The 18,515-nt window shown below is 38.9% G+C and overlaps 1 protein-coding gene across 2 annotated transcripts in view; it reads left to right on the plus strand.

Annotated features, from left to right (window-relative positions):
- Positions 1-4,841: 4,841 nt before the first annotated feature.
- The window catches only part of SLC7A2 (solute carrier family 7 member 2), a 62,549-nt gene continuing 48,875 nt past the window's right edge, over positions 4,842-18,515 (plus strand). For both annotated transcript variants that reach the window (XM_033104057.1, XM_033104058.1), the window contains exon 1: positions 4,842-4,923. The gene's annotated coding sequence lies outside the window, so the exon portion shown is untranslated. The remainder of the gene's footprint in view (positions 4,924-18,515) is intronic.

Here is an 18,515-nt window from a genome sequence, read left to right on the forward strand (position 1 = left end):
TCATTGTCCAGGAACATACATTTAAAGCATGCTTTCTGGAAGCTTAGTCAGAAGCAGTGCAAAGATATGGCTGGCAACATACATGGGCCTTTATTTTCTAGCTTCAGGTCCTGAGTATGGCCAAGTCTGGAAGAAAGCAGTGAGATAGAGATGTATGAAAAGCAAGCAAGACATCATTCTGGAAGTGATTGAGTGCACAGAGACAGGATATGTATAGACCCAAGTCCCTGTCAGGGCATGGCACTCACCCCAGATAAATTGGTCTACACATTGTACCCCAAGCATACTCAGTGCCTTCCCACCTCCTCTGACCCAGAATGCCTTTCTCTTTCTTATACAGCTGCAAAAAGGAAATACTCTGTCTTTCAAGGATCTTTTGAAATTCCACTTCTTCACGAAAGGCATCTGTGACCTTTAAGGATCTCTCTCCTTTAAGCACCCACAGGATGCTTTAGTCATTTGGTATTTACCCTCTGTTGTATCAATAACTGACTTTCCAATCTTATCTCCCCAGCTGGTTTGAAAAGGGTAGGCGAAGTCTGGATCATTCTTTCCTTGTAAAAAAGGCCTCTGGTCTGTTGCATTGAGCCTACCTCAGAATAGGCCTATCCAATATCTAAAGCAGCATTGTCCAATAGAAAGAGAAGGTGAGACACATTTGTAATTTAAAAATGTCTAGCAGTTTCTCTGAAAAGAAGTCAAAAGAAATGGGTGCAAATAATTCTAATGATATGTATTACTTAGCCCAATAAATATATCCCAAACATTATTTCCACATGTAATCCATATGCAAAAAAATTATTAATGAGACATTTTTACCTGATTTTAACTATACTAAGTCTTTGAAATTCAGTGCATATTTTACTCCAGCACATCTCAATTTGGATTAGCCATAAACCAACTGCTCAAGAGCCATATACGGCTAGTGGCTACTACATACAGCACAGGTTTAAAAGATAGGTAGAGAAAATGTACTGAGGCAGTTGATGGAGACTTTATATGATAGAAGAGTTTAGTTTCATTCTATAATCAATGAGAAGATACCACGAGTTTTTCAGAAGACTGCAATAACTTGTCTTAAGATGATGAGAATAGAGATTAGTGTAGTGAATTCATACAAATCAAGAGAAAGGATCGTACCTGTGATGAAGTATAAATGGAGGAATAGTAGCAGAACTTTGTGACTGATGGAACATAAAAAAGTAAAGGAGAGAAAGTAGTAAACAATAACTGAAGGCACCTGGAGTACCAGGAGAATATTAAGAAGGACGATAGAGAGATACGAGTCTAAGAAAGAGTTAGGTTTGTTTTCAACCATATAATTTCGGGTTCTGGAAATTTCATCTTACCAGAGACACAATTTAGAGCAAGGATGAAAGAGGAGGGCTGGCAAAGTAGCTTTTGGAACCAATGCTGAGCCTTAGGAATGGATAACAACTAAGGTTGCGAAGGTTGATGGAGATAAGAATGATTCAAGAATTTAATCTTAACAGTTCCATAGTCAGTAGGCAGGACAAAAAGTTATCAGGATGGTAGAAAGAAAACAAAGAGATCATGCGAGCCAAGGCAGAAGACAATTTCTAGACAAAAATGGGGAGGAAGTAGAGAATTTGAGGCAGATGTGAACTGAGAAAAGTCCATTGGACATGGTTGGGAAGCAATTTCTAGAGCAATTAGAATCTTTGTCAAGGCTGAAGGAAGAAAGAGAAGGATTTATATCAGTTGAGCTCTCTTCTAAACCCCCAGTTTCCAATCCTTAGAGCAACAGACTGACTGAAGGTGTTTGGATTGAGAAAGCTGACTTTTTTGAGGAGATACAGACCCAGCAGGAATCCTGGCAGAATGAAACAGAGACCAGCACAGAGTCAGTGGAGCTCTAAGCGATTCTTGATTAATGGCCAAGGAAAAGAAAACCCAGAAATAAGTTAAGTGAAGGGTGCAGGGAAATTCATAGGGAGAGCAGTGCAGGACAGAAAATCATGGCGAAACCATTATTTGGTTTTAGATAAAAGACGAGCAGAAAAAAAAAATTTAAAAGATAATTTGTCATTATAAGGACTTATTGTATTTTTTCAACCACTTTTTCAATATTTTATTGTTTACCTTAAAGGATGGGTAAATGTGGAATGTGTCCAGTGGAAAGTTGTCTTTAATTTTTTACACATTTTGAAAGGGGGACGGGGGTGGAAAACAACAGTGGCCTGAAAACCCTTGAAACTCTAGTGGCCTGGAACTCCAATAGAATCCTGTTTCTCTTTCAAGCCTATTCAATTATAGCACAAGCATCAGTATCTAGTATACATCCATATGAAAAAAAACAAAAACAACAACAACAGCAAAAAAAAAACACACAAAAAAACGGGATTTTTTTTGTCTTTGCTGAAATAGCTCCGAGATAATGGAGTCAAAATTAGAACTAATGAGAATCAACTCATTCAGTCTTGAAAGTTAAAGGAAATCCCTTACTCATGGACATGAGCTTTACTTTGGGTTGTATTTGGCAAGTGTAGGAGTACAGGATGTGAAATTTATTCAGCTACAAAAGTCCCTTGAAAATCCCTGCAATTTCCTTCGGAGTTCAGACGTACATAAATGCTTCTGAAATCTTTGGAAGATGATGATCTAGGTTACTCCTGCTGAAAATGACTAAATTGGATTTTCTGTTTTCATTCCTAAGGATACCAACAGCTTGACAGATGACAGCGAAAAGTGATTGAGGTATTTCTGAGAGGGGGAGGTGGGAAACGGGGAAGGGCGGGGTGAAAGCATTACTTAGCTAAGAAGATACTAATTCCATTCCAAGTAGCAGGAATAGAGCAATGCAAAAGGAAATGCAAATGAAGATGAAGTCAAAATAGCTTAATTCATTTCAAATATTTTGTTTCTAAATAGTCTATTCTATTTTCCCTCATCTATCATAGTCCATTTTAGAGATTCATACTAGATCTGAGAACATTCTCTTCTTTCTACATCAAAATACATTTTAAAAGTCGAGAAATAACCAAAGATCAGATACAGGATTCACAGTTAATCAATAATTTCAAACAGGAAAAGGAATATGTAAGTCAAAGACTCTAGTGTGTTCAGATATTCATCAAACATCTTGCTTGTTAGAAAGGACTTACTCATTTTTGCTTAGAGATGAAGTCATTTTTTTATTCACACACAGGAACACAGTGTGTTCTTGTTTCAGGAAGTACCCACATTAGATGGGCAGATTACTAGACAAACTCAGAGATTGGTATTTTGACTAAATTGCTGGTTTCTAAAAGTCAAATAGTTTACTCCAAATCATTGTGCTGCAGCCTAATCACAAACCGTCCCTTCAGGGTGTTCAAATAAAAATATGTGAGGGTATAGTTTCTTAAATTTAAAAATTAAAAAAAAAAAGCTCTATTAAAAAAAAAGGTGAAAAATTTTAGATCAGATCCCTCATCCTTAGAAATGAGAAAAAAGTTTATTGAGTCGTGAATCTTCACACTCTTGTGTAGTGCCTCCAAGCCCTTATGGGGTTGAGTGAAATTGGTGTTCGAGTCAATAGTATTTTCCTTGATGTCATTAATGATTATTTGCCTATGGCATCTGCTATTTACTGTAAAAATAAGTTTATATTGACAGAGTCTCTATTACTTAGGATACTTACTAAAACAGATGATACCTTTGAAGCCATGGTGCTATTTAGACGTCCACTTGTTTAATGTGGTCCATTGATGGCTCCATGATGTACATGAACTTCGAAAATGATCACTGAGATTTTCTACATGTGCCATTTTCTGGAGGGAAGCCCCAAACATTTAATCAGATTCTCTTGGGAATACATGTCTTAAAAAAATTAAGAATGATTTAGAACATGACATTAAAAATGTATGTATAATGCATCAATAGGAAAAGGGCACTTTACCAAAGTTAATAGTATTACTTACTAATTAATGAATAAAGAGATATTTACCACAGTTATAAACAAAATAGACTTTTCTATCAAACAAAAATAATACACACTCACTGTGTATTATTGAAATTCAGCGTCTGTTTTGCCTCCTTTTGGATTAAAATGAAGTTTCACATCATGGCTTTCATTTTATCAGAGATTCCTAAACAGTAGCACAATATGAGGAAACTTGATTGTGTAATTTACTCTCTTGGAAATAGCAAATGTCATTTCCTTATAGCCCACCTCCAAACAACCATTACTACCTATTCACATTACTGGAGTTTTCAAAATATCAACTGCACGTTTTTAAAAACCTTTGTGATTTTTATTGGTGAAATAGTACGATTTGACAAAGTACACTCATCCGGGCGTCTATTTGTCATTATCATCACTGTATTTTATTATAATTGTTTTCTTATTTACAAATTCTTCTCAACGAAAAGTAAACACGGGACAAAGACCCCTCCTTAGATGAACTCTGCTTAGGAGCAGCTTCAGACCCTGAGGGTGGGTCTTCCAGGGAAAGCAGGAATTGAGGGATCGCCCGGTTTTCCGTTCCGCTCAGCCAGGATCCCCAAGCCCGCAGTCCCTGGAGCCGCCCACCCGCGGAGCCCCAGGCGAAATCAAGCTCACGAGTGTCCGCGGTGCACAGACCCGGCGCCGCCGCGGCCGGACACCGCCTTCCTCGAGAATTGGCCCGCGCCGTCCTGGCAGGAGGCGGGCTCCGGTGGGGGCGAGCGAGCACGGGGGAGGGAAGGGGGTGGTGCCGTGGTGCCGCCCGGCCCCGCGCCCCGCCCCCCGCCCCCCGCCCCCCGCGCGGCTACACAGAAGGGCGCCCACGTGCCCAGCCCGCTTTCTGCAGCGCGGCGATTCAGGCGCTCCTCTCCGCGCAGACCTACGAGGTCTTCTCAGCATTTGCGAGCCGCGGGTCCCCGACGCGCTCCAGCCACTCGCCCACCACCGCCCCCTCCGCGCGGCCCTGTGCTGCCCCAGTAAGTTGCCAAGTCTCCCGCCACACGGAGGGGCCTCAGGCGAGGGGCAGCCTGAGCGCTCCAGCCGGAGCGGAAGGGCTGGGGTGGGGACTCCGAGAGCCGCGTCCAGCTGCGCACAGCTGCCCGGAGGACACGCTCTAGCTACACTGAGTCCCCGGGATGCGGGAGGGGGCTGCTGCCGCGGACACTCGTCTTTAGAGCTGCGCCCCGGGCTGTGCTGGCCCCCGTCGGGTCCCCGAGACATCGGGGTCCCCAGTGGCCACACGGATCGCGGGAGCTGGGAGACGGCCTGGCACGGCAACTCCGCAGGGGCCCTTTAGCCACTCTTGTACAGAGGGACCCTGTGCATCCCTCTCCGGAAGGGCAGACTGAGTCTCCCAGCTTTCCGCCCACTAAGGGGTCCTTGAAGTAGCCTTCCCCTCCCTTGAGGTTCTTGGTTTAAACATAGAATGCCCCTTGGAGTTCTGGAAACCTTTTCACATCCTAGAGCTGCTCAGAACTGGCAAGACAGGTAAAGTGACCCGTCGTAGTGTTTGGGGTATTTTAAAGCAAATGGGTGCAGTTTTAAACCTTTTGGGACGGGCTGTACTTTTTTAAGCCTAATTCATTCAGTGTTCATCCTTGAACTCGAAATGCTATTCTTGATGCTTAGGGAATCACGAGGCCCTTCACTCCAGAATACCGCTCCTCCAGAGAACTTTATAACTTCTCTTGACGCGTACATCCAATCCAGGGAGTAACGTTTTCAGAGATTGTTATCTTAGAGATATTTTTTAAAAATACGCTGACAGGGTCATCTAAGTGGAACCGGTACCTAAATCTCAGGAGCAAAAATGTTCAAACTTTCAAATTTTCATGCAGAACTGCCTAAAAAGGCGATTAGGAGATGTGACTCTTTCAGGACTGGCAATAAGATTTATCTAGTCTTTTATACAGAAACACTCATCCTTTTAATGAGGGGATATGTTAGATGTTATTCAGATAAAGCTATCTGAATCTTGGGGGCGTGGGGGCTGGCATGAAGTTAGAGTGTGAGTCCTCTGACTTGACACTTTCTCATTCTTGCCCCAGCCAGTCTTTAAAACTTAAGTCCCCTCTTTCCCCCCTCAGAATTAGTAATAATTACCTCCTCAGCAAATTGCAAACATTTATGTTTGTGGTCTTTTTCTAGGGGATGTATAGGGTAAGAATATTCTAATTATATACTTATGGTTGTTACGAGTTTTCCCTTTTGTAATATTAAATTCTTTTTTTCTTTTAATTGCACTAAAGCTTAACATGAAATGATTTCTCAGTGCAGAAGAACATAAGCATTTATTTCTCCCTTTATTAAAACGTTGCTCGTTGGCGACTCGGGGAGGTCACATTATTTATTAGGGTTTTTCATGTTTCCTTCCTTGCCCCATACTTGGTTTACACTTGATTAGGGGATATCATTCACCTTAAGGCATTTTAATCTTTTAGGGTTTGCCTCAGCCTTGAAGACCAGAGTAAAACTCTGGGTGTTTCCTGCAAAGATTCACTTTGCAGACTCTTTGGCCTCTTGAGCACATCAGCAAAGCCTTTTGTTTCCAAAGTCTCTACTCATTGTCACTGGACTTAGTCAGGACTCTGAACGGGAGAATATAGTCTAGGGGAAAAGGGAAGACATGGGAGCTGTTGGAGTTTAAAAGTCTAGAACACTCTGGAGTTTTGCATATCCTATTCTCATATATTTTTTGTCATTTGAACGTATGTGCCTGAAGAATTGTAAAGCTCATGTTTCTTGCTTTCCACTACAGACCTGCTCACCTTTGCAGAGAGGGAGTGCCTGGTCTCTTTTCTAGATGGCCCGGCTTTTGTTCTCTTCTCATGCTTCCTTATTTAAGTTATTACTGTTTCTCCTGGCTCTTCTGGCCAGACCTGGAGCCCTCATCTGTGGCCATTTCATCTCTTGCCAGCCCACTTTTTCAAATGGGCTTTCCCTTCTAGTTTTCCTCTGGTGACCTCTAGTTCCCTAGTTTCTGCCTGCCCTTCTGTTTAGTATCTTTGTTTGTTGTTTCATATATCCATATCTATCTAGAAAGGTATGTATTTTTTTAAGTGTTCAGAGCCATCTGCTGGTTTTACTTTGGTGCCTTTCAGTAACCAACTTTCCAAATAGAATCTTGAAAATACCTTTCTGTTGCTGTTTTGATTTTTCCTCAAACATGCTATGAATGTTTTCCCAAACATTGATTTTTAAGGACTCACTTCTTATAGACTACTTACTGCATGTCAGACATTAAAAGCAACATTTACAGTTGAGTATCTTTCTAAATATTCTAAACATGTTTAGTACTTTGTGTCTCATTTGAATGTTTTGTCATCCAGCTGAATGCAGGTATACCTCACCTTATTGTGCTTCGCTTTATTGCATTTCACAGATGCGTTTTTTTTACAAACTGAATGCAAGACCCTCCACCAGTAAAAAGATTACAACTCTATTGCGATACTTCTTTATTGCTGTGGTCTGGACCTGAACTTGAAATCTTTCTCAGGCAGGCCTGTAATAAAAAACTCAGTTAACTTTCAGATTTCCATTACATGATACCACTTGTCTAACTGGTATCAAATCTAACTTAGATTTTGAAAATCTAAGTGGTTAACTCATTTCTATACCTTTAATCTGAATATTCAAAACCATATACATCTAGCCTTGATTTAAAAAAAAAAGATACTGAAATTGTTCTTTTCATTGTCCTCTGTTTTAACAAATTTTCATGCTAATGTGTAACATAGTGTCTGGCACATAACACATGCCCCATATATCTTTGTTGTTGAGTGAATGCTACTGATTTCAATAGTCTAATAAAGGCTGTTATGTCTGTCTTCAAATGTATACTCCTTCATTGAAAATTGCTGAGTCCCTGCTCTGTACCAGGCACCAGACAACCAAAAGTAATGCATAGATCCAACTGTAGAGGGATTCTGCCATTATTTTTGCATTCGATAGAGCCTCCATTGAGAGATTTTAGGAGTAGTTTTTTGTTTTGTTGTAATTTTATGGAAAGTAACAACACCTATAAACGGATGACTTCAGTACTGTCTACACGAGAAAGCAAGTAAAGAACACACTCTAATGTAGTCTTACGCCACTTAACAACGGGGATACGTTCTGAGGAATGCCATGTTAGGCGATTTCATCCTGCGCGAGCATCATAGAGTGCACGTACACAAACCAGGATGGTCTATGCTTCATGATCCTAAGCCTGTACAGTGTGTTACTGTCTAAAACAACATACGAGTAAATCAAGCTCAGGAGAAAATGATACAAGAGATGCAGTAAACACAAGATGCGTGAGGCTGCTGCTGGTGTAACACGGCATACTGTGTGTGTTACAGCAACCTTTTTTTATGAGTAGGAAGAGTATACTCTAAATGAATGATGTAGTGTAGTAAAGGCATTAACATAGTCAGTTATCAACTATTATGTACTGGACATAATTGTATGTGCTGTACTTTTATACGACTGGCAGAGCAGTGGGTTTGTTTACACCAGCATCTCCACAAACACGTGAGTCAAGTGTTGTGCTAAGACCTTATGACAGCTATGCCATGTCACCTAGGCAATAGGAATCTTTCAGCTCCATTATAACTTTGTGCGACCACCGTCGTATACACGGCTGGTCTGTGACCTTGCAGTCATTAAGTGAGGATGATGCTCCTTTCCGATTTCATCATCCAAAGCACATGTGCTTGGTGTTTTTATTTTAATGGTAGTAATACATTTGTCCTGACTCTTCTTATGTTTTCCTTGAAATGCCTTTCTGGCTGTTATTTCAGAAGTGTTGTTTGAAGCTGCAGAAATGTGGTAAATGCCACTGACAAAACCAAACCAAACAACTGAGGGTTCATTTCTACCAGGCCCTAACTAGTGGATCAGGCTCTCCCTAGCTGAGTTAAGATAATCAGACCATGATTTACCTATTAACTTTTCTTGTCCAACTTAGTAAACGTAACTGTTATACATTAATCTGTGGAATCAAGCAGTATACTATTGTTTTACATGAGATTATGGGACTTTTTAACTTTAAATGTTTCTGAGGATGGCCTCTGCTGCCATTAGTTAGCCTTCTCGTTGGTAAGTACCGTCAGTGTTGACTTTAAGATTTCAGTTAATGCGGTTTGTATTTAAAAGTCTGGGTTTGAATATGTGGGTCACATCTCTTCTGGTCTTATACAGACTTTTACTTTGGATCTCTCTCCTCCGGGAAATCTGTGGTTCTGTTTTTCTGGGTGTGCATGGACATGGTACGGTGTTGAAAATCTTGGGGTTTCTTGCATCCGAGATTGAATCGTCAAGTTATAGTGTCCTGTGTGATGACTTAGTGCTGCAGATGTCATGTATTTAATTTTATGCCTTCTCCCTATCCCGCTGCAAAAAATAAATAAAATAAAGAGAGCGCACACCCATTCCAGTGCTGAAAACTAGCACCGCTCTTCAGAATTGGAGCCTAATCTGGTATTGAGCAATAAGGCGGATGATGGAAGAACATTTCGTAACCTTTCTTCTAGGAGTTAGAAGAAAAGAGAGCTCTATCTTGTATTCATTTTTGGAATATTTTGTGAACAATACACAACAAAGAATTTTTATGGCCCTTGTTGATTCTTGCTAGTTTTTCCCACAGTTGTGGGGAAAATTCTTTTATTTCCTTAACCCACTCTGGCTTCATCAAGACTCCCTATATTATACAATTATACCTAATGCAATGCTGTTTATGCCGACAAAGCACTTCCAGTGGAGACCTAGTGATCACACTGCATGGAGCCTGATGTCACCAGGGTGCTGTAAGACACTGTAATTATGATGCTCTCATTTTATTCTCCGTTTGCCCATCCTTTTTGTGGGGAGGGGAGAGGGTCAGATTTTAAGATAATTGGATTTCTTCCACTTAAAAAATGCTTATTCATTCAAAAAGTCAAGTAATAAAGTCAAACTTAAAGGTCACTTTTTATTTATTCTACTCCTGTGTCAGCAGAAAGATCATATGTGAGTTGGTAACTTGATCATAATTAGGAGATAAAAGTTGTTAGGTTAGGGTCTTTTCCTGCCTTGGCTCTGGGTATCTAACTGTCATCTTGGTAAATGACGACAATGATATAGCACTAGTGCAATTAACAGTTAATGTATGTTGAACCATAAAGGGAAAAAAATGGGGTCTCTTTGTATGTTCCACCTTATTTGTTTACTCTCTTAATCTAAACTCTGGGCAGATTTTCAAAATGCAATTAAATTTCTTCTTTTACAAATCACCATAATCTCTAGACCTTGAAATATATTTGAGTACTGGGGGTGGCACATAATCTCTGTATCACATGCAAAATGTATTTTCCCAAAGCCTGTGGGTTATATTCCCTCTCTCCCTCATTCATGCTATCTGGTTTCTAAAAGAATGTATCCATGCGATGGAAACAGCAATTGTATGTGCAACCAAATTACTTAAAACTGTTTTGATACATTGGCATTCCCTTGGAATAGGAAATACGACTTTGTAACTTTGATTCTAAGAATATCCTATGAGGTATTCTATTTAGAGTCTTCCATGATCAGCATTTAGTTAATCCATGGGTGAATATATGTTGTATATATCTGTGGCCCAAATCTAGAGTCTATAGAGAAACAAAGAATACATAACCTAGTTTCTGTTCTTCAGAAGTTGACTACTCAGTGAGGGAGTTAACAAGTACACACACAATGGGAAGAGAATGATACAGCTGCCATTTGAGTGATACAAAAAGGAGGAGAGAGAACAATCTTTTCTAAACTCTTTTTAATACAGAGGGTGCCAAAAAAAGTGTATACATTTTAAGAAAGGAAAAAGCTGTATTAAAATGGTAATACTCAATATACCAATAACAAAAGACGAATACAAGTCATATGTATATATATTTTTTGGCACCCCCAGTGTATGCAGGGTGTTCCCGACATAAACCAAATGGCCAATCAGTCTAGGTGCTGTCATCCCCATTACAGTTCCTATCACAACTATTAGGCTGGTGCAAAAGTAATAGCAGTTTAAAAGGTTAAAACAATTGCAAAAGCCGCAATTACTTTTGCACCAACTAATACTATACTTCCTCCTCCTCCAGTTGCTTGCTGGTAAAACTTGGGTCACTTGGACTTCAGTTCAAGCTGAGCAGTTGTCCACTAAAATTTGCATTTTGGAGGGCAATAATACTTATTCATAACTTGACAGAATTGCCCATCATTTATTACCCGGGGCATCTAGGAAATTGTGATGTTTGACTGAAAATGCAAACGATCCCGAAAGGTCTTAGAGGAAGGTTAAAATACATTAGGAGATTATATTTTAGATGCAAATATTGAAGAACAAAGCCATTCCAAAAGTGCAATCAAATTAAGGACTTGAGTGTTGCACACCTGAAACTCCTATGATGTTGTATGTCAACTATACTTTAATAAAAAAATATTAAGAACGTAAGATTATGTTAATTTCTCACTCTGACAGTTGAGTTGTTACCTTAGGCAAGCTTGGGCCTTTATATGAACTGAATGAGTTTAAAAAACCCACAAAGCGCCTTGTCAAGAAGGGAAAGATGGTGAGAGGCCTTCAGCCATCCCATTATTGCTTCTCCCACAGAACACCCTCAGGACCAGGACATCAGTCCCCATGTACAGCTTCGTATCGGTTCCAATCTAGGCTTTCATCTTGGAATGGACGAGGGACTGATAAAAATTCTGATAGCTGAAGGGATACTTGTCTATTCCTTGTTAGAGAGGGAAGAGTTCTTTTGTTAGAAGGAATCATGTACAGTTTAGTGTCCTACCATTGACTCAGTAGAAGAAAATAGGCATTTTAAAATAATTATATAACCCAAAACTATATTTACTGTAGTCTTCAGTTGTTGTTAGACATACCTTTTTTATTGTACCAGGGTTTCCATGAAGACATGGAGCTGGGTACCACAGCTTCACCTTCCAGGTTTCAGATTCTTGTGAATATACCTTTTTAAAAATAATCTGATAATTGTTCCTGAGAGGTGGCAGGTATATGTGTTGAGGGTAGGGGAGGGAGGAGGCAGGAAATTGATTTATATCTTCAATCTACTAGGCAAATCTTTATTTAAAGGAATCCTGGGGTGAGTTCATTTCTACTAGTAAAACATTACTTTGCAAGGTTTTTGTTTAATGGACCTTATGTGCTCAGAATTCCATTAATCATAGCTCTTCCTTTGCAACACACTGTTGTTATGCCATTATTGGCTCATGTATGACCAATAAATATTCATTTTAGGTGCTTGGGTTGTTTGGTGGGTGGATGTTCATTGTATTATTATTTTATAATAATATATGAATAAATGAAATTTTAAATCAATTTCTCCTAAATAAATTAATACAAATTTTTACAAATTTCTTCTTTGTGTTTGTCCTTCAAGTAGAGAATATCTGTATTGAATGAAATTTTCCCTTTTCCTTCGGAAGAGCATCTTGCTTTAGATAGTGATCTTTTTTTCTTGCTGAAATTCACTTTATGCAGGCATACCTTGGAGATACTGCCAGTTTGATTCCAGACCACCACAATAAAGCAAGTATTGCAATAAAACGAGTCATAATCCTTTTGCTGGTGCAGGGTCTTGCTTTTAGTTTGTAAAGTACGTAACCTCTGGGAAGCGTAATAAAGCTAAGCACAACAAAATGAGGTATGCCTGTATTCACTACTATAATGTTTCCACTCTCTGGAAGAAAAGAGGACCTACTATTTTTGCATGGGCTCATAGTCCACATCCACAGGATGTTTGCAACTTGCTTAGGTGCTTGTCCTCATAAAATGGAAATGAAAACCTCCTGATAGTTTGTATCAGCTTAGGTATGAATTCCTCTGGGAAAATCCTATGTCTAAAAAGTTCAGGCTACTTTGTATAGTCTTTTTATCTGCTTTAATGATATTAAACAACACAATTTTATATATGTGGTGACTCCAACAGCAAGTTTTAAGCGGTTTCTTTAATTCTGTTGTAGTTTGGGAGACATTTTTGTGAGACCTAGAAGAAGGCTGAGGTGAATTTTTGACGTTCTATCCTGAGGACTCAATAACATTCTAGAGAGTTTGGGCCACTTGAGGAATTTACCTTTGTTCCAAGACAGCCAGTGCAAGAAAATGAAGTCAAATTGGCTATGGTTAATCAAGCCAAGTGAGATTGCTATTTCAATTTTTAGGTTTGACATTTTGCATTGATCCGGATTTCTATGAAGGAGTTGGCAGAAGGAGTGACAAACTTCACCCGAGTCCAAAACCTGCTGAGAATTCAGTTGCTTCATCACCTCAAAGCAAAATAGCACTGCTGAGTTTTTTAGTGAGTCTCAGCTTGGAGTAATGTTGAGCACCAGCTCTGTGCAGTGTGAGGAGTGGGCCATGTGACAAATGAGGTGCCCCTGTGGACCACAATTTAGTCTCCATGGAGCTTCACGGTGTTCAGTTACTTTCCTACAGAATCCTCTTTTCTCTTTGGCATTTTAATCTATATTATGAATTTACATTAACATATTTGGAGGAGAAGTGAAGCTCATGTTCTTTGTAGTAAAATCATGTTAATATGAGGTCCATGCTGTTTGAGCAGTCTCTGAAATTTCACTGTTCAACTCTTAAAAGATTGGACAAGTGAATCAAGTGGGAGAACTAAAGAAATTCAGGTTGGAAAAGAAAAGATGACATTGACTTACTGCCTTTTCTAATGAAAGGCTTCATGGTAAGTTTCATACAATTGTGATCAACTGAACTAATGGTAATTGTAGTTCTTTGACATACAGAGAACAAGCTCTTCCTCCTTTAGTCTAATATTCTCTCCATTCTGATTATGTTTATACTTCAGTGGAAAGAAGAAGAACCACACATTTGCACATAAGATGCCCCTGCCCCAATAACTTTGTGTAAGATTTCAAGATTCCCTGAATTCCAACCAGTGGACCCTTAGGGTTTCAGGAACCCAGGATGAGAGCCCTGCAATTCAGAAGCCATTTCAGCTCCTAGGAAAAATATCTTAGGACAGAGCCCTTTGGGGCGGGATGGGGCCTTCTTGGTCATAACCTGCTGACATAAGACTGCTCATGGCCTCCAAGGAGGAGCTGAGAACTGGCTCAGAAGTAGGTGTAGCTGTGGGGTGCTCTGAGTTAAAAATCTATGACGATGACACAATGATGCCCATTCTCATTTATGTCACGGTGGGAGGAGCACTTTGGACTTCAGTTGTCTCCCATGTTGCCACTCTTTCCACCAAAGTTTCAGATTCGCAGATTTCTATGTCTACCTGTGGACCGAGAATTAATAAGTTTAGCTGAGATCATTTTAATTGAGTAATTATAAATATATGCAAAATGGGAAGAAAAAGGTAGATAAAAATAGTGCCCTCTTGTCTAAAATTGTTGCCCCTTCAGAATGACTTTGGAAATCCAATCTTATAGCTCAATGTCAGTTTGATGTGCATCTCCTTGTAGAAATCTCTGGAATTTAATAAACTTACAGTTTAATAGAACTAAAGAGGTCATACTAAACAGCAATGTAAGCATCACTTCAGAGCCTGGTCAGTGTGTAAAACCTAAAGCTTTTCCTTTTACTTGTTTAATCATGTGCCAAATGAATAACAGTGAGGCAAAGTAAGCAATTTTAAAGTTGACTTCTCTACTGGAATTCTTATCTTTCACAAAACTTGATTTATAAGTGGTTAAGATTTGTAATGTTTGTTGCAAGAAGCCTTCTGTAAATGCATTACATTTGTGACATAGTGGTTGTGTAGGTGGAGTAGGACTTGTGTATGCAGTATTCATCAAGAAAACAGCACAAAGCACATTTACATGGCATTGAGAAACAACGGTGGGTGGTAATACAATTTGTAGTACTAGAGAGCTTTGAAAGCATATCCTGGGCTGGCCCTGTTTTAAACACTCCTGAAACTTTGAATTTCATCTTTAAAACAAAATCACTTTTTTCTTTAGATGGTAATACGTGAATAAGGCTCAGTATCCTGGAAATTTGGTTATACTACTGTAAAAAATGGTGCGACACTGTTGGGATGGCTACTTTTGGATTCCTTACTCTAAATTTAACAATGCATCGAAACTTGTGGACAATTTCTGATGTTTTAGAAGTGTTCACCTCCAGCCTCTCTGGCCAGGGACAGTTCCTGAGTTCCTGGCCCTATGTAGACGCCACGCACAGTGCAAGAGAGATTCGGAAGGGAAGCAAGCTTCTGAGAATGACATTTTAGAACTCTTTTTATAGATTAAGAAACAGATCGTATGAAGTGTCACTCATCGTAAAAGGTACACGACAGCTAGGGGCAGAGGGAAGACTTAATTTCAAGCATTTTGACTTAGCCAAAGCTCTGATTCATATCTGGCCATTCTGCTTTAGTGAAAGCATGTCGTAATCACTATAATATACTACTTAAGTAGCAGGAATTTTATAAATGGGGATCAAAATACAATTTTAACTTAAAAATTTTTAGATTTTAAAATTCCTTGGAAATTAACATTTGAATAAGACATTTTAGTATACTGGCATTCTTACGATGCTAATTTTTTTAATGGCATGCTTTTACCAAAAATAAAAAATAAAAAAAAATTGGGAAAATGTAATCTTAACCTAAAAAATGATGACTGTACATATGGGTTCTGAGCCATCTCAAGTCATTAGGATTTAAACCTTGTAAGTGGTGCTTTTAAACAAGTTAAGTTCTGTTTGGAATGCTATTGTGCTATCTTCAAGAATAAAAAGCTGTTTGAATTTTTATTTTTTTCTGATTATCATAGGTAACAGATGGTTTGCACTTTGTTCAGTGAACCAAACAAAAAAAGAGCAAACTTTGCATAAAATTTCTGTTGATATTGCATTTTGTCTCACTGAGATAGATCATATGATCTTTCTGAATAATGAATAGCATATTTACATTATCCTTATCTTTTTTGCAACAGAGTACAAAAGATTGTGAAGGACAAACAACCATTTTTTTGGTCATTTCAAATGTTATTCTTGTAAATTAAAGTATTTTTCTATTCTTACTGCATTGCTAGCTCTAGGGATGTTGCATCCCTTGACTACTTCTAGAACTGATAAATTGTTCCTGTGAAAACTTTGAAAACTGAAGGCACCATTTATTTCACTAAACTACTGGAAATAGTAGTAAAGTAATTTTTAGATGGATTTTAAATATTAAACAAAGCCTGGAGAACCCACATCATTAATCCCAATTTTGAAAGTATTTAGTACAGTTGCTATCTATCTACTACTTGACTTTCTGCTGATTGACCATCACCAACTTAATTCAGAGTTGTCGGTTACCTGTTGTGTGTGGTGTTGAAAGGTGGAGGTGATGATAGCATAAGGCAAGCAGGATGATATCACTGAAGGGGAGATAACTTGACTAGTGATGAGTGCAGACACCAGCTGTAGTTGTTGGTACCAATGGTAGTTTAAAATTCAATTGAAAGTCTCTTCTGTTTTAAGAATGAGCCTTTTCTCATAATATCTAACTTTAATGCATTACATATTAGTCCAGGGGCATCAGTAAAGTTGAACTACATAATTTCACTTCTAACTTTGTTATGCATGAACCAGAATTCAGGCCATTTCAAGAACTGGAAGAAAAGTGGTCAGTTTATGTGAGCAAAGTTTAATTTCTATTGAGTGAATTAAAAAGGGAAAAAAGAACACAAGGAAATCTTTATTCCTTTTTTCTTTTTCTTTTTTTTTATGCCCCCCCCCAACAAAATGATGTGTGTAGAATAATGTTCAAGGAGGAAAAAGTAATTTTTCTGTAGTGTTTACATCAACAGAACTTCAACTGAAATTATTTCCTGAATTCAGTTTTCTGCATCTTTTAAGGCATAATATACTGGATTCATAGTTTTACCAAATCATGAGACTCTAGGCTCAGAAGCCTAAATAGTTTATTTCAAATAGAACCATCCCTAACTATTCCTCATAGGTGTGTGTATTATGTAAGAGTGAGCTGGAGATTATACATGTGCAGACATAACCGCAGAAAAGTCAAAATTTCCTAACTGGTAACATAAATGGAAATATTTTCATATTGAAAAACAATAAAATGTTGAGAATATTTATAACTGTAGCAAACAACCAGCATTTTTTCCTTAAATTCTTAATCCTCAATGATAAATATTGATTTTTTTTTCCAACTCTATTTCAGTGCTTAGGAAAAGAGGGGCTTAGGGTATCAGAAGATCCCTTGAGCTTCTTTGCTGCTCTAGAAGCAAAATAGCAAGCAGCCCGTTCTCGTTTATTAGTCCCTAGGGTCTCCCACCAAGAGATTCTTGACATCTCTCTTGACCCTGCCCGGTATGTTGCCACTCATGTCTGTTAGAAACCCTGATATGCAGCTGGGATGGTCGTGGGGTGGTTGCAGCTGGTGGGTATTTAAGATAATTCAATTTATAATCGACACAGCATTTACAGCTGGCTCCAGGTTTTCTTCTTCTCCTCCTCTTCCTCTTCTCTCCTCCCCACTCCTTCTCTTCTTCCTCTTTCCTTCTCTTTCTTCTTCCTACCTCCTCCTTCTCCTTCTCCTCCTCCTCCCCTTTCATTTTTCTTCTAGTTGGAAATGTGAATGGACAAATTATGTAGTTAAACCTAGGCCCAGCCCTAGAGACCCAGCTGTCAAGGCTGAACTCTTTTGTAGACCATGCTCGGGATGTCTCTTAACTATCTGCTGTCCTTGGCATGTAGGTTTTATTTTCTTCTTTCGATAAGGTCAGCCTTGGAGAACATTGCTACATGCACTTGGAGGATGCTTTGGGGAGCACTCCAGTGTGTGGGAAAACCACACATCTGCTTATACTTCATGGCACGAGAGCAGTAGTACCCCCGCTTTCCCTCTCTCTGTTATTCTCTTCCTAAACTCCCTGTCTCCATCCTGACTCTAAATGCGGACTTTAGAGTAATTGACCACCTTTTTCTGAGTACAAACACAAACCAAACAGTGATGATAGGGAGTGTTAATTCTGTTTCATTACAGAAAACTCTGCTTCCCCATCCATTTATAGTGTCACGTTAACTTTGCGTGGAAGAGCGCTTTGTACTTACTCCAAAGAAGAGCCAGTTTTGTGTTTTCTGGAGATATCAACTTCTCTATTTGTCATCACTTTTAGTCATTGCTTTTCTGAGTAACTTTTAAACGGAGCTAGGAAGTGCTCAGTTCATAATTTGAGTAAGAATAATATAGTTACTGCTTTAAGAAATTCTGTCATCAGTTATTACCTTTGTTATGGTAAAGATTATTCACAGGACAGATTCAGTGAATTAGGTTTGTATTCCAGTACTATCTGTCTAAAGCATTAATCATTATGTATGTATATATTTAAAGAACTATCAAACTTAAAAAGCATCTGGCAGAGCATATTATAGTTTGGCTTTTTTAAGGATAATAACCATTTTATAAGGACTTGCTGTCAGGCACTAACTCTGGGGGCTAAACATTGAAATGACTTCCCGTTTATAACTGCGACTCTGAAAGTTAGAATTTAGAGAGTTGGAACCCCTAACAGGGCCATCAAAGTTCCTTTACAAGCCACCTCTTCACAAACTGTGACATACAGA

This window comes from Rhinolophus ferrumequinum, chromosome 4 (genome assembly GCF_004115265.2).
Source record: "Rhinolophus ferrumequinum isolate MPI-CBG mRhiFer1 chromosome 4, mRhiFer1_v1.p, whole genome shotgun sequence".
NCBI lineage: Eukaryota > Metazoa > Chordata > Mammalia > Chiroptera > Rhinolophidae > Rhinolophus > Rhinolophus ferrumequinum.